General features: G+C 34.2%; 1 protein-coding gene and 1 long non-coding RNA gene across 2 annotated transcripts in view; both read left to right on the top strand.

Moving 5' to 3' along the window:
- Window positions 1-1,170: 1,170 nt before the first annotated feature.
- On the top strand, window positions 1,171-1,565 carry LOC142223291 (uncharacterized). Its single transcript, XR_012718664.1, has 2 exons — window positions 1,171-1,288; window positions 1,356-1,565. It is a non-coding gene; the product is annotated as an uncharacterized LOC142223291 (long non-coding RNA).
- A 5,312-nt stretch (window positions 1,566-6,877) lies between these two features.
- The window catches only part of hrm (solute carrier family 16 member hermes), a 114,275-nt gene continuing 104,624 nt past the window's right edge, over window positions 6,878-16,528 (top strand). Inside the window, exon 1 of the mRNA XM_075295585.1 lies at window positions 6,878-7,033. The gene's annotated coding sequence lies outside the window, so the exon portion shown is untranslated. The remainder of the gene's footprint in view (window positions 7,034-16,528) is intronic.

The raw sequence follows: 16,528 nt of genomic DNA, 5'->3' as shown, positions 1-16,528 counted from the left end.
GGATATGTTCGACACGAGCACTGTCGTCCGGAATAAGTGATAGTCTGTAAAGCGCATTAGGTGAAAGTGCTCTTCATATGCAACAGTAAAAAATTGGGTTGCTGAATTTAAACGTGGTACAAGCATTGAAGATGAACCACCCCAACAAACACAAGGATGAGCATTTTTCATAGGTAACGCCATATCAATGTGATAGTGAATCCCATGAAATGAAATTTAGTTTAAAAAGTTGTTGCTAATATGTTGAGAAATTGTTGCTGAAGGTGAGGATTAAGTTCGAGTTTAGCCGCTAATTTTCACTAAAGGTGAGTATTAAGTTCGAGTTTAGCCGCTAAAATCGCTAAAGTGAAAACTAAATCAGTAAGAAAAATGCATGAAATTATACGTATATGTTGCACATTTTATTATAACTTGATGGGGAAAAGCCCAAAGCAAATATTATCAAAGTGTGTATTCCTTAAAATGGATTATTAAAGAAAAGTAATCGTGAAAAAATTACGTTTTTAGCGGCTAAACTCGAACTTAATACCCACCTTAAAGTGAAAACTAAAGCAGTAAAAAAAGTCATACAATTATACATATTTGTTGCAGATTTCATTATAACTTGATGGGGAATATTCCAAAGCAAATTATCAAAAAGTTTGTATTCCTTAAAATGGATTATTAAATAAAAGTAATCGTGAAAAAATTGCGATTTTAGCGGCTAAACTCGAACTTAATACCCACCTTAAAGCTGAATACTATGTTCAGTTTTCATGCTGAAAACCAACTTGTTTTCACGGTTACTTTTTTAAAATAATTAAACTATAAAAATAAAATGGCTCACAATCAATTCCTTAGATCTTTTCCTTTCATTATTTCACAAGACTTTATAAAAATATAATCGTCTTCATATAGATTTTTGTACTTTTAATTTAGTGTTTTGGTGAAAAATACGAACATAGTACTCACCTTAACGTGTTGAAATCTGCTGATGAGGGTAATGTCTGTTTTTTGTTGAGAACGCGATTTTCTCAACAATTTCTCAAATTTAATTCTAATCTGAAAAAAAGTTTGAAAGCGAATTGAATATAAGCATTTCTCCAATGCTTGTGTTTATTCCCTGCCAGCATTTCAAGCATATCAAAAAGTACCAAATGTACATGAAAGTATTTTGCCATCACTACTGTTAGAAGAGCCATTTTATTTTTTGTGAAACGCCAAGCGCAACCAGCTTGTTATATTTTATTTAAATAAAAACGAAAATAAAGTTCTGAAAACATAGATATTACGCTTAAAATTGTGAAAGGTATATGGTGAACAATTTTCGACTTTCCAAATAGAATAAAGTGATCGTTTTTCAAACATTTTTCCAGGCACGCTGTCTCCATCGAAAATAAACAAACTGACTGATAGACGCTGCAATATGTAACTTGCTACTTAAAACTCAACATCATTCTTTTATTAATGCAAAAAATGATGTTAAATGTGATGAGATAAACCGAAAAATTTTATATTTATAAGAAATTATAAATGTTTAATCAAATCAATAAACATCTACACAATCGTGTTTTACTTGACCACAATGATTCTTCTACAATTACCTTAAAATGCAGTTTTTCTGATAGTTTGCAGGGGTTCTTATTGGCGTCCTTCGAAATTGATCTAAAGGCCGGTATGCACCTCTAGCGAAAAATGTCTTTCCCATAAAGGCCGGTATGCACCTCTAGCGAAATTTTCGGTAGCAAAAATTTATTTAAGTCTACAACAACACAAACAGGGCTGTGAACACAAATTTTAAACCAGCTAATCGCTTTTAAAAATTGTTTTCGGTAGCGTTCAATTTCGTAAGCTGGTACGCACCTCTAATGAAAATAACAGGGTTGTCAAAAGCATATTTTGGCAGCAAACATTTAATTTATTACAATCATTGTGTGCGTAAAAGTTTTAAAAGGTCTGTAAATAATAAACAATTTATTTGAGGAATATTTGGAACATATATTAACAATGTTTGAAAGCGATTAGCTGGTTTAAAATTTGTGTACACAGCCCTGTTTTTTTGTTGCAGACTTAAGGCCGGTATGCACCTCTAGCGAAAAATTTCATTCCCATAAGAAATGCATTGCTATTTATGCTAACGAAATTTTCGGTAGCGTTCAATTTCGTAAGCTGGTACGCACCTCTAATGAAAATAACAGGGTTGTCAAAAGCATATTTTGGCAGCAAACATTTAATTTATTACAATCATTGTGTGCGTAAAAGTTTTAAAAGGTCTGTAAATAATAATAAATTTATTTGAGGAATATTTGGAACATATATTAACAATGTTTGAAAGCGATTAGCTGGTTTAAAATTTGTGTACACAGCCCTGTTTTTTTGTTGCAGACTTAAATAAAATTTTGCTACCGAAAATTTCGCTAGAGGTGCGTACCGGCCTTAAATAGGCACCTAATAATTGCACTGATGAGAAACTTTTTCGTAGTAACTTGGCGTGGTACAACTTCTCAATAGTGACGGCGCTTTTCCGACGAGTTTTTGATGTCGTATATGATTGTTTCCGACGTAGTGGGGATTCTCAGAAGCTCCACCAAATTCAAAAAATGTTGGCAGGGTTGGGACGTTGTGGACGTTCAAAAACTGCAACAACAACAGAAATTGTAGCCAAAGTGCATGATATAGTAAAGGGTGATTCTTTTGAGGTTAGGATTTTCATGCATTAGTATTTGACAGATCACGTGGGATTTCAGACATGGTGTCAAAGAGAAAGATGCTCAGTATGCTTTGACATTTCATCATGAATAGACTTACTAACGAGCCACAACGTCGAATTTTCAGTGAATGGGCCCTAGAAAAGTTGGCAGAAAATCCGCTTTTTTATCGACAAATTTTGTTCAGCGATGAGGCTCATTTCTGGTTGAATGGCTACGTAAATAAGCAAAATTGCCGCATTTGGAGTGAAGAGCAACCAGAAGCCGTTCAAGAACTGCCCATGCATCCCGAAAAATGCACTGTTTGGTGTGGTTTGTACGCTGGTGGAATCATTGGACCGTATTTTTTCAAAGATGCTGTTGGACGCAACGTTACGGTGAATGGCGATCGCTATCGTTCGATGCTAACAAACTTTTTGTTGCCAAAAATGGAAGAACTGAACTTGGTTGACATGTGGTTTCAACAAGATGGCGCTACATGCCACACAGCTCGCGATTCTATGGCCATTTTGAGGGAAAACTTCGGAGAACAATTCATCTCAAGAAATGGACCGGTAAGTTGGCCACCAAGATCATGCGATTTGACGCCTTTAGACTATTTTTGGTGGGGCTACGTCAAGTCTAAAGTCTACAGAAATAAGCCAGCAACTATTCCAGCTTTGGAAGACAACATTTCCGAAGAAATTCGGGCTATTCCGGCCGAAATGCTCGAAAAAGTTGCCCAAAATTGGACTTTCCGAATGGACCACCTAAGACGCAGCCGCGGTCAACATTTAAATGAAATTATCTTCAAAAAGTAAATGTCATGGACCAATCTAACGTTTCAAATAAAGAACCGATGAGATTTTGCAAATTTTATGCGTTTTTTTTTTAAAAAGTTATCAAGCTCTTAACAAATCACCCTTTATTAAATGATCGACGAATAAAAGTGCGTGAAATGGCTAATATCATGGGCACCTCAAATAATTGAGTCCATTTAATTTTGCATGAAGAACTACAGATGAAAAAGATTTCTGCAAGATGGGTGCCGCATTTGTTGACAGTCGATCAAAAACACATAAGAATGAACATTTCTCAAGCTTGTTTGGATCGTTTTAAGCGAAATAAAATGGATTTTAAGCGTCGTTTCATAACTGTTGATGAGACATGGATCCACCACTATACTCCAGAGACAAAAGAATAATCCAAACAATGGACTGAATCTGGAGGAAGTGCCCCAAAGAAGGCAAAAACAATTCAATCGGCTGGTAAGGTTATGGCAACGGGTTTTTGGGACTTCAAATGTATTTTATTGGTTAACTATCTGCAAAAGGGTAAAACAATAAATTCAGAGTATTATTGCAACCTTTTGGATCAATTAAATGTACAAATTCGAGAAAAACGTCCTGGCTTAAAACACAAAAAAAATAATTTTTCATCAAGACAACGCACCAGCGCACAAGAGTGTTTTAACAATGGATAAAATCAACGAATTAAAGTATTATTCTCCTGATTTAGCTCCCAGTGACTTTTACTTGTTCCCAAATCTAAAAAAAAATCCTTGCTGGCAAGCGTTTTACCTCATATGAAGATTGCAATTACAGTTGTACACCCAGAAAAAAAGTGCTTTCGAAACTAAAGGAAAATTTTTTCATCAATATAGTTTATCCATTTTATTTCCATTAAGGTAAATTTTTGTGAGAAATAATAAAATTTACTCGTTTCAGTAAAAAAATCCTAAACTGGAAGCAGTTAGGAATAGTTCATTAACTAGAATAAGGCATGGAATTTTACTCATACTGTTTTCTTCGCTGGGTATAAGAATTTACTACTGAACAAGAAAATTTTATTCACCGATAACAAAGCATTCGTAAAAATAAACAAAATCCGAACTAAAACCAAGTTTCCTCAAAATTAGTAAAATTTCTTATAAAATGATAATTGCGACTTCCTTTATAATAGAAAGTTTTTCATACATACGAACAACACTTGGCATAGAAAAATATTTTAGTTCATTCGTACTAAGAAGTATGCAATCCTTTCAAAACTTAAGGAAACACACTTGTTAGAATATAGGAAATTTTCCTATATTTCTATTGTCTACCTGTAATCGATACCTGTCATCGTAATCGATGTGTTTGCGCGTGGGTGTAATCGATATGTTTGCGCGTGGGTTGTTTTTTTAGTTGGAATCGCGTTGTTGTGGTATACGGAGAGATTGTTAAAAAATAATATGGTAAAATAATATAATAAATAACAAATAAAATATATAAAATATTTGTTATTTTAAATTAGTGAGAAAAATGTTCTTTTTCTTGAAAATAAATCTATCAATGTTCATTTCATTTGTCTTCATTTTGGAATCTTCAACCTTTTGTATCAAAAATGGTTTATGATTTTTTATATTTGTAGGTATTGAAATTGTAAAAGGAGGACAAAATCGTTAGGCAGCAACTTATTAAAAGTGAAAAGTACAAGAAGAAGAAAAAGTGCGTTTTACAGTTGATAATATCACATGGAAATTGGAAATAGTGGAATAATAAACTAATATTTCAAGGACAGTCGATACTGTTGATTCTTAATAAATATATTCAATATATATATATATATAAAACTTGTCTTTTATTGAAGATAAAATTGCCTATATAAATAAATAAAATTGTATTTAAAAACGGAGGTAAGCAGTTCTAATTATGAAGTAAAAGTTTTACCACAAATATGTAAGATTTGCCCAAATGAATGAAAAAATTTCAATAAAATCATTCCATATATGAATTCAAATCAGTTAAATTTTTTCATTCTGTAGTATAGTGGTACATAAATATAGGAAAATGTTAACTAATATATGGAATGCATTATACCTAATTTCTACGAAAATCACATCGTTCAAACAAATAAAAATGTCGTTGGCGCTATACGAAGTTCAACTTTCTTCACAATGAGTTCATTTTAACTTAAAGAAGGGGTCACTTTTTTCTGGGTGTAAACCACTATTTTGAAGACCTTGAAGAAAACTATTTTAATCAAAGGAGAGAATTGCTACTAAAGCATTGGACTGAGTGTATTGAAGTTTCAGGAGATTATATTGAAAAATAAAAATATTTTTGAAAAACTAAATATTCTCTTTCATTGATAGGCTAAGAAGTTTCCGAACCGCCCTCGTATAAGTTAAGTCCGAAGGCATAATCGATACTGCTGCATGTGTATGGGATCGATAACACATTTACCGATTATTTAGTCATCGCCGACAAGTCATATCGATCCGACACACTGTAGGATTCTTTACAAACACCGACATTCCGTCCGGAATAACTGATAGTCTGTAAAGCGCATAAGTGTCATTTTTGGTAATTTTTTATTGCAGTTAGTTTTATATTGTTCTTATTCTCATTCTGTGTTAAGGCCGATACTATGTTCATTCTTGCGAAAAATTTTTATGGAAACCATTATTTCGCACATAGAAAGCGGCGTTTTTTTAGGTAGCTTGGAGCGCTATTTTACAGGGAGCGTAATTGGATTAAGTTGGTGGTTGTTGCTTGTTTTTACAAAATAACATTTTATTTTTCCTTGGGCAATTGATCTGCTATTCCTTTGATCCTTTGTATAGTTTCGGAACAAAAATATGGTCCGTGTTTGATTTATAAACCCGCACAAATAGTTTTTAATAAATAAATTATTTCTTAATTCACATTGCAAATGGCGCCGTGCTATAAACGTCAGTTTTTCAACACGAAAAAACAAAGTATCACAAATGGAAAAAATTTCGCAAATTTTTCGCATTTTTGGTTTTGTATGGAGTTTAAACGCGAAAACCGAACAGAGTACCGGCCTTTATTTATTAAAAATTAGATCTATATTTATTTATATATTTTTATATTTAAGTGTTTCTAGTCGTAATGCTATTGTATAGTAACTGTAACTGTATAGTAACTGTAACTATCTTACGTTCATGCACAAATAAAAATAAAATAAAAAATTAAGCTAGTTGCGCTTGGTGTTTTACAAAATATAAAATGGCTCTTGTACCAATAGTGATGGAAAAATACTTTCATGTACTTTCATCACAGTTGGTGATTGTTGTAGTGTCACTTACGAGTCTGTGGTAGCGATGAGGATGAAATGAACTTTGAAATGCTTGCAGGGAAGTGAGTTAGATTGTTTTTGTAATAAGCAGAATCAGCTGACTATCGACAAATGGTAACACTGAATGGCAACACTGAAAACTACACAAATACGAATCATTTACATTTCTCGTATTGGATAGCGACATATAAAACATTAAGTGCTCTGTGATAAATGTTTGTCATGTAACTATTGAAATAAAGAAAAACAAAGGAGGAATCCAGTATTTGAAAGCAATCCCTAAGGTAATTATTTTCTCACGTGGTGATCGATTTCGAATGAAGAAAGTGTATCAGTATTGACGTTTTATCATATACTATCAGAATAACCTAGTTATGTTCTATACGTACAATACAAGTAATTAAATTAATTAATTTTGCAATTCATGTATTGGTTGTTATTCTGCACATCAAACCCAGATATGAAAATAAAATGTCTCCTGATATGTGTAGATAAAAAATTGGAGAAAGACTAAATTCCAAGTTTCTTACATTTCAGGTCTAGCTCACAAACGAGTTAAAGACCCTAGAACAAGTTTATCTATTTTATTATAAAGTACGTCGCCGTTTTATCAATATCTTCCTCACGTTGTCCCAAATCATATGTAAAACAGAATTTTTGATGTCCACTGGTTACAATACCGTTATTGATACTGTTGTGTTACAGTGTTTTGTGTTATCATCCGTTTTGTGTTGTGCTATTGATACGTTAGCTGGAATCCAGGAACATTACTACATATGTCGATCGGGACAAAGTTTAATCCTTAAGATGTAGTTATGCGATTAAGACATTGCTGTCCTTGTCATCATAGTGTTTTGCATAGTTTTCATATGCCAATTCGAAGTTCTACCTCGCTTCAACTATGGTGGTACTCTGCTTTTAATGGTGCCTAGATTCATGATGTGTGGAAACAATTCAGGAAATTAATCATAACATTTCATTTTTCTAAATTCATTGATTCAAATAAGTAACCGTGAAAAGAACTAGTTTGTCGGAGAAGGAACCGAACGTAGATTCCACATTATTGCGGATGAGTCTCTACAGAAGTGATCAAATTTGACAATGACCAACATTTAGTCGGTTCGACAGACAGTGACACTTTTTTGGTAGTGACGTGAATATGCATTATTCTGGCTAACAAATGTCCGGGGTTGCTTTTGTTGCTCTAATAACAATTATAAAGTTAAAACTTATAAGTAAAAGACAAGACTTTTAAGGAAACCCAAGTTAATTTACTCGACCTTAAAGTGAGATGATATGAGACAACATTTAAAGATATAAAAGATCTTTGTATTAATTTGACAAAGACGCCATTGAAATGTTTCAAAGCCAAAGTCCTTGATGCCAAGATGTATGGGTGTCTAACACGTTTACTCCCCAATTAAAGCTACTGTCACAAATTTAATTGTTGTTAAGCAAGATACTTTTCGCACCACAGATGGGAAGAACATTCACACAATTTTTTTAGGCCAAAATATTGTTTATAAATAATTTAATAGAGCGCATTACAGCATTTTAATTAAAAAATGTTTGTGTTGTCAACCGAATGGAACAAAGTGCAACAAAATATTTGATCACAGAATTGGTTGGTCAACTTAACCACCGTGGTGCGTGGTGCCTTGCATACACAAGGTCGTGGGTTCGATTCCTGCTTCGACCGAACACCAAAAAGTTTTTCAGTGGTGGATTACCCCCACCTCAGTAATGCTGGTGACATTTCTGAAGGTTTCAAAGCTTCTCTAAGTGGTTTCACTGCAATGTGGAACGCCGTTCGGACTCGGCTATAAAAAGGAGGTCCCTTGCCATTGAGCTTAACATGGAATCAAGCAGCACTCAGTGATAAGAGAGAAGTTCACCAATGTGGTATCACAATGGACTGAATAGTCTAAGTGAGCCTGGTACATCGGGCTGTCACCTAACCTAACCTAACTTCCGCAAACCATCGTCAGTCAAGTAGAATGAGCTGCGCAAATAAATGTACATATAGTTCCGCCCTCGGGAAAAATGTATACTTGTTTGTATACTTGTTATTTGTTTTTATACCCTCCACCATAGGATGGGGGTATATTAACTTTGTCGTTCCGTTTGTAACACATCGAAATATTGCTCTAAGACCCCATAAAGTATATATATTCTGGGTCGTGGTGAAATTCTGAGTCGATCTGAGCATGTCCGTCCGTCCGTCTGTTGAATTCACGCTAACTTCCGAACGAAACAAGGTATTGCAAATGGGCCATATCAGTCCACTTTTACGTAAAGCCCCATATAAACGGACCCCCAAATTTGGCTTGCGATTGCTCTAAGAGAAGCAAATTTCATCCGATCCGGCTGAAATTTGGTACATGGTGTTAGTATATGGTCTCTAACAACCATGCAAAAATTGGTCCATATCGGTCCATAATTATATATAACCCCCATATAAACCGATCCCAAGATTTGAACTCCGGAGCCTCTTAGAGGAGCAAAATTCATCCGATCCGGTTGAAATTTGGTACGTGGTGTTAGTGTATGGTCTCTAACAACCATGCAAAAATTGGTCCATATCGGTCCATAATTATATATAACCCGCATATAAACCGATTCCCAGATATGGTTTGCGGATCCTCTAAGAAAAGCAAATTTCATCCGATCCGGCTGAAATTTGGTACATGATATTAGTATATAGTCTCTAAGAACCATTCAAAAATTGGTCCATATCAGTCCATAATTATATATAGCCCCTATATAAACCGATCCCCAGATTTGAACTCCGGAGCCACTTGGACGAGCAAAATTCATCCGATCCGGTTGAAATTTGCAACGTGGTGTTAATATATGGCCGCTAATAACCATCCCAAAATTGGTCCATATCGGTCTATAGTTATATATAGCCGATCCCCAATCACACAAAAATTGGTCCATATCGGTTCAAAATCATGCTTGCCACTCGAGCAAAAATAATTTAGCAAAATTTGTCGAAATTTTATTCCTATAGAAAATTTTGTCAAATTTTATTTCTATAGAAAATTTTGGCAAAATTTTATTTCTGTAGAAAATGTTGTCAAAATTTTAATTCTATAGAGAATGTTGTCAAAATTTTAAATCTTTTGAAAATTTAGTAAACATTTTACGTAAACATAACACGTATGGACTACGTGGTATATATTACAGTATTAGGGAGTTTTAAGATATCTTGTCATTGGCAAAAGTTACCGCAACCCAAGTAAATCGATTGTGGATGACAGTCTTCAGTAGAAGTTTCTACGCAATCCATGGTGAAGGGTACATAAGCTTCGGCATGGCCGAACTTACGGCCGTATATACTTGTTATTTCTTAAAATATGCATAAAATATTAAAGAGTCAGCTAATTTGAATTTGTAAATCGATGTAAATTCATAAAGCTAACCTTCCTATCATCTGCACAACTTCAACTTCGTACACTGTGTACGCATCTCCCCGAAGAGCAAATTAACCCTAATATTAATTCGAACAATAAGGCTACTGAACAATTAGCCTTCATCTGTTATTTTGTTAATTTACCAGTTTATTCTCAAAGATAGATTTTTTTTAACATTCATTTGGTAAAGTCACATTGACAAATACTATGTCACCAATCATATAGTTCATTATTTCTAACATACAATTATTGTATCGTACCATTCATTCATATTTCAATTTTGTTCTTTATAAAATGTGCGTTTGGCTATTAGCTTTAATTAAGGAATGATCCATTACATATCTTACCCCCATTTCCATTACGAAATCCGTCAAATGTGTTGGGTGCTATATATAAAGGTTTTTGTTCCCATATACATATATTTAAATTTGACTCGATCTGGACAAAACTTGTTAGACTTCTATAGACTTAAAATTTATGTCGGTTAATGGTGTGGAACAAAATGTTAGTAAAAATATGGGAAACATTTAAATCTGAAGCAATTTTTAGGCAACTTTCCAAAAGTTTATTTATGATTTATCGGTCGATAGATATGTATTGGATGTATAGGAAAATTGAAGTCATTTTTACAATTTTGGCATGCATATCCAGAACGTTAATAATACTCAATGTACAAAACTTAAAGCAAATCATGCCAAAATTCTTGCTTCTGGTGCCATATAAGTCCATTTTGGGAGAAAGATATATATGGGAGCTATATCTATATCTGAACCGATTTCAACCAAGTTTGGCATGCGTAGCTTAATGTTAATTTTACTCCATGTGCAAAATTTCACTTAAATCGGATTAAAATTTTGAGCTTTGGGGTCATATGAGTGTAAATCGGACGAAAGATATATATGGGAGCTATATCTAAATCTTAACCGATTTCAATCATTATGGATTAGTATGTGTATCGAGAAAGTTAATTCTACTCCCTGTATAAAATTTAAAGCGTATCTGGTTTAAATTCTGGTTTCTGGGGCCATATAAGTGTATATCCAAAATTAATAAAGTTCTATTCTGACCCAAAACACAAACTTGTGCTAAATTTGGAGTCGATTGGACTAAAACTGACTTTGTTGTTCAATGTGTTCACAGACAGACGGACATAGCTAGATCGACTCAGGGGCTGGCCCTGAGCAATATTACGGAAGACATCATACGAGGGCGGTTCGGAAACTTCTCAGCCTATCAATGAAAGAGAATAGTTAGTTTTTCAAAAAATATTTTTATTTTTCAATATAATCTCAATATAATCTGAAACTTCAATACACTTAGTCCAACGCTTTTCTAGCAATTTTATCCCTTGATTAAAATAGTTTTCCTCAAGGTCATCAAAATAATGGTTTACAACTGTAATTGCATCTTAATTTGAGGTAAAACGCTTGCTAGCAAGGATTTTTTTTGGATTTGGGAACAAGTAAAAGTCACTGGGAGCTAAATCAGGAGAATAAGGTGGGTGGTCAGGCAACTCGTACTTTAATTCGTTGATTTTAGCCATTGTTAAAACACTCTTGTGCGCTGGTGCGTTGTCTTGATGAAAAATTATTTTTTTTTTGTGTTTTAAGCCAGGACGTTTTTCTGGAATTTGTACATTTAATTGATCCAAAATGTTGCAATAGTACTCTGAATTTATTGTTTTACCCTTTTGCAGATAGTCAATCAATAAAATACCTTTGAAGTCCCAAAAAAACGTTGCCATAACCTTACCAGCTGATTGAATTGTTTTTGCCGTTTTGGGGCACTTCCTCCAGCTTCATTCCATTGTTTGGATTGTTCTTTTGTCTCTGGAGTATAGTGGTGGATCCATGTCTCATCAACATTTATGAAACGACGCTTAAAATCCATTTTATTTCGCATAAAGCGATCCAAACAAGCTTGAGAAATGTTCATTCTTGTGCGTTTTTGATCGACTGCTAACAAATGCGGCACCCATCTTTCAGAAAGCTTTTTCATCTGTAGTTCTTCACGCATAATTAAATGGACTCGATCATTTGAGATGCCCATGATATTAGCCATTTCACGCACTTTTATTCGTCGATCATTCATATTCACCATATCATTATGAATTTCTTGTCCCGATAAACCTTTTTTATGTAAATATTTAATGACAGCACGCATTTCTAATTTTTCCATTGTAAAAAAATTGCGGATGCGTCTTTTTTTGAACACCTGTTTCTATATGAAGGAGTTGCCAGATCGAAACAAAATGTAACATGTGCTCGTATGTCTATCTCGTCTCCTTCTGGGTGTTGCAAACATATGCACTAACTTATAATACCCTTTTCCATAGTGAGAAAAATCGGGCGGTACATATATATGGGAGCTATAGCTAAATCTGGGAAAATCGGGCGATACATATATATGAGAGCTATATCTAAATCTGAACCGATTTGGATGAAATTTTGCAGACTTGAAGGGCGATGAAAAAGATTACCTTTTGCCAAATTTGGCGACGATCCGTTTGAAAAAAAGCACAGCGTGACCCCATTTGTCGAAATCGGGCGATACATATATATGGGAGCTATATCTAAATTTGATCCGATTTCTTCCAAATTCAATAGCGTTCGTCGTTGTGCCCAAAAACTCCCTGTACCAAATTTCATCAAAATCGGTTAATAATTGCCACCGGAATCCTGTGAACAACAAATACATGGACAGACGGACGGACGGACGGACACCAAGCGCTAGATCGACTCAGGAGGTGATTCTGAGTCGATCGGTATATATTTTATGGGGTCTAAAATCAATATTTCTGGTAGGCACATTTTTTGGCAGATCAAATTTATTATACCCTAACCACTATGTGGTTCAGGGTATAATGACTTTAACCCTGGACAGTCATCCTTATTTTTTGTACACTAACGTCATCCTTCGTCATTTTGACTACGGCTTATTTCAAGATGCTATAATTTGCACTGTGAGCAAAAATGTGAACCAAAATTGAATTTATTTTCTTATTCATTTTGTTTTTAATTAGAATACAACAAAAATTCATAAAATATTTGCATTTGTATAACTTAAATTTATCATTTCCCAATCGACTAAAATGCATTTTAGATCGAAAATGAAATTACGCGTCGTCATTTTGACGAAGGATGACTGTCCAGGGTTAAAACAATGTGTTGAAACATTTTATTAATTTTGAAGATTTTTTCAGAAATATTAAATCCATTTTGACTTCATTAAAACGAAATTTTCATTCATGTTAGGATACACATTTTTATGTCGAATCACTTAGCTATAAGGACAAACTGACTTCATTGAAAAGTTTAGAGACTTTTAGACAAGGAAAAAACTTTATATCAGAGAAATACGTCTTCTATTCTAAGCAAAATTCGTATTCGTATTTTAAGCATGTGAAATATTTGGCCTCCCGACAATATTCTTTGCGGTGCACCATCTACTATTTAATATGTGATAGAAACCAAATTTATGAAAATGGACCAAAATGGACCAAATTTAAAAATTAGAAATCCGATCGGACCAAAACGGCAACGCTGATTGGAATTGAAAGTCTATACACAGAGTAGAAGTAACTACTCTCCGAAAGTTTTTTTTTTGTTTTGCAACAGACGTAGAGAAAAGGTTTTGTAATATTTGATGATTTGACTTAAAAATGGGTATCTTAACATGAAACAAAAAATTTATAGGCTAAGGTCAATAATTCAGAAAAATTCTTTAAATTTAATGAAATTGTCTTTAAATTTGTTGTCTTTTTGCATATTGACTACAAAGCAAAAAATCGTTCAAATATAGGACATGTTTTTCAAAACTTTATTTTAAAGAAGTTTTTTACTTCAAACATAGCATAATTTCTACTGGAAGTCGAGTCCTAATTTGGAAAATAAAGTTGCCGTTAACTCGTTTTTAAAGGACTTTGATAGCATATGAAGAAAAAAAGCTGAGAAAGCGAAAAATTAAAATTTGCCTCCTAGAAGCAAGTACACAAAACCTAAATTTAAAAGAGAATTGTGTTTTAAAAGTGTCCTTGCTTGTAATCTCCGCTTCTTTGGCTCGGAATCAATACCAAATTTTTTAAAGTAAAGACAAAATCTTTGGAACCGAGTATGCTTTTTTTCAGTGTATGTTTGCAACAACCTCCATCGAAATCAGTCCGTGGTATACCTACGAATATTCTTACTCAGATCTAGTGTTACCTAATTTCGCTTTTTTCCCCTTTATTGTAAAAATACATTTTCGAACAGCGTTTTTAAGAAATGTTCGTTCTCAAAAAAGTAGATAACATGCAATAATAAAATCAAGTCATTAGTTTTCAATGTGAGAAAAAATTAAAATAAATGTATATGCGCACATTTTTCAACCAAAATTGAAACTATCCATAATTTTAATTAAATTTTCGAGAACTAATATCAGAAATAAGAGAATGCTAGGGTATAGTACAATAGTAAAGCAAATATGAATGTCCTTACACTGAAAAAACGCATGCCCGGTTCCAAAGATTTTGTCTTTACTTTAACAGTTTGGGTATTAATTCCGAGCCAAAGAAGCGGAGAATACAAGTAAGGATACTTTAAAGACGCAATTCTCTTTTAAATTTGGGGGTTATGTACTTGCTTCTAGGAAGCAAATGCTAATTTTTAATTTTTTTTTTTTAGATTTTTTTCGTCAGTTGTTATCAAAATCCTTTAAAAACGAGTTAACGACAATTTTATTTTCCATATTAAGACTCGACTTCCAGTAGAAATTATGCTATGTTTCAAGTAACAAGCGTCTTTAATATAAAGTGTTGAAAAACTTGTCTTATTTTTTAACGATTTTTTGCTTTGTAGGCAAGATGCAAAAAGGAAACAAATTTAAATACAATTTTATTAATTTTAAAGAATTTTTCTTAATTATTAAAGTCACGTTGACCTTACCTCAAAAATTTTATCTTTCATGTTATGATACACATTTTTAAGTAAAATCACTTTATTATAAGGACATTACAACTTCATTCAAAAGTTTATTGACTTTTGGACAAGGAAAAAAACTTTATTTTAGAGAAATGCGTCTTCCATGCTAAGCAAAATTTGTATTCTTATTCTAAGGACATGAAATCTTTGACTTCACGACAATATTTTTTTCAGTGTAGAAAACTAAAAAATTAAATATAAATAAGATCGTTTAATTGCATTTATTTGACGTTCATTACAAACATCTTTGTAGTAATACGGGATGAAATTGATCGAAAGTACTGTTGTTACTTTTACAACACATACTAGAGATATATTTTGACATTTGCCGTTTTTGAAAACAATTACTAAAAAAACACTTTGTGTTTTCCCCAATGTACGTACGTACAAAAATACATATCGTACATTTTAAACGTTTACTCACACTACGCTAAGTAGTAAGTAATTTCAAAGTTACACATTTCATTCAAGTAATATTTTATTCGGAGCGGAGCGGTTTTTCATTTGGAAACCGCTCCGCTCCCGCTCCGCTCCGGATTTTAGAAATGCCGCTCCCGCTCCGGCAAAAAAAGGGCTTGCTCCGCTCCGCTCCGCTCCGCTCCGGATCCCTGATTATAACTACTAACTCTTGCGTGCTTTGCAGAAGTTAAGTTGACCAATCGTTTATAGGAATTCTGTGTTCAAAAATATTGTTTTGTTGTTGTTGTTGTTGTAACAGTTTATTGTGATCTCATCCATTTCATGTTATACGCTTGGTACATCAGCTTGTTGGCAGATCAAGGAACTCTGCGACTAAGGTGGGGTGTGTCCAGAGTGATCTGGTGGTAAGTCGGGTTGGTTTGGCTGGGCAAGAGAAAAGATGACGCGTGTCGTGTGGCCCTTGGTTGCAAAATGGACAAACGTCAGCTACGCTGCTATCAATCACCGATAAGTAGGAATTGAGGCGGCTGCACTTGCCTGATCTTAATTGGGCCAAAACTACCCTAGTCTGCCGTGGGAGGTCCCTTTCCTCCGGTGCTATGGGCGGTGGTCGGACTCCAAGTACAGGATTAACCTTGTAGCTTCTCACCGCTTCAGTTACAGTATCCTCATGAATCCTGTTCAAACCTGCCTGGTACGCTGCTTAATCTAGAGGCTCTCTTTTATAGCGCTGGATCTCGCGCTCTAGATTATGTATATCAACCCTTACGTTCCTGGGTGGTGGTTGTGTATCCATAAGATGGTGGTTTGGATGATTACTGCGATAACAACCCAGGTGATACTGCTTTGACAACATGTAGCTGTGTCTTCGCACAGGGATGATCTTTGTCTCCACATAAAGGTGATCCAGGGGTGTGCTGCGGAGACACCCAGTCGCAGTTCTAAGAGCAGCGTTCTGGCAGGTTTGTATGTTATTCCACTGCGT

The sequence above is a fragment of the Haematobia irritans genome, chromosome 2 (assembly GCF_050003625.1).
Source record: "Haematobia irritans isolate KBUSLIRL chromosome 2, ASM5000362v1, whole genome shotgun sequence".
NCBI classification, from domain to species: Eukaryota; Metazoa; Arthropoda; class Insecta; order Diptera; family Muscidae; genus Haematobia; species Haematobia irritans.
This window is presented reverse-complemented; position numbering and strand designations above follow the sequence as displayed.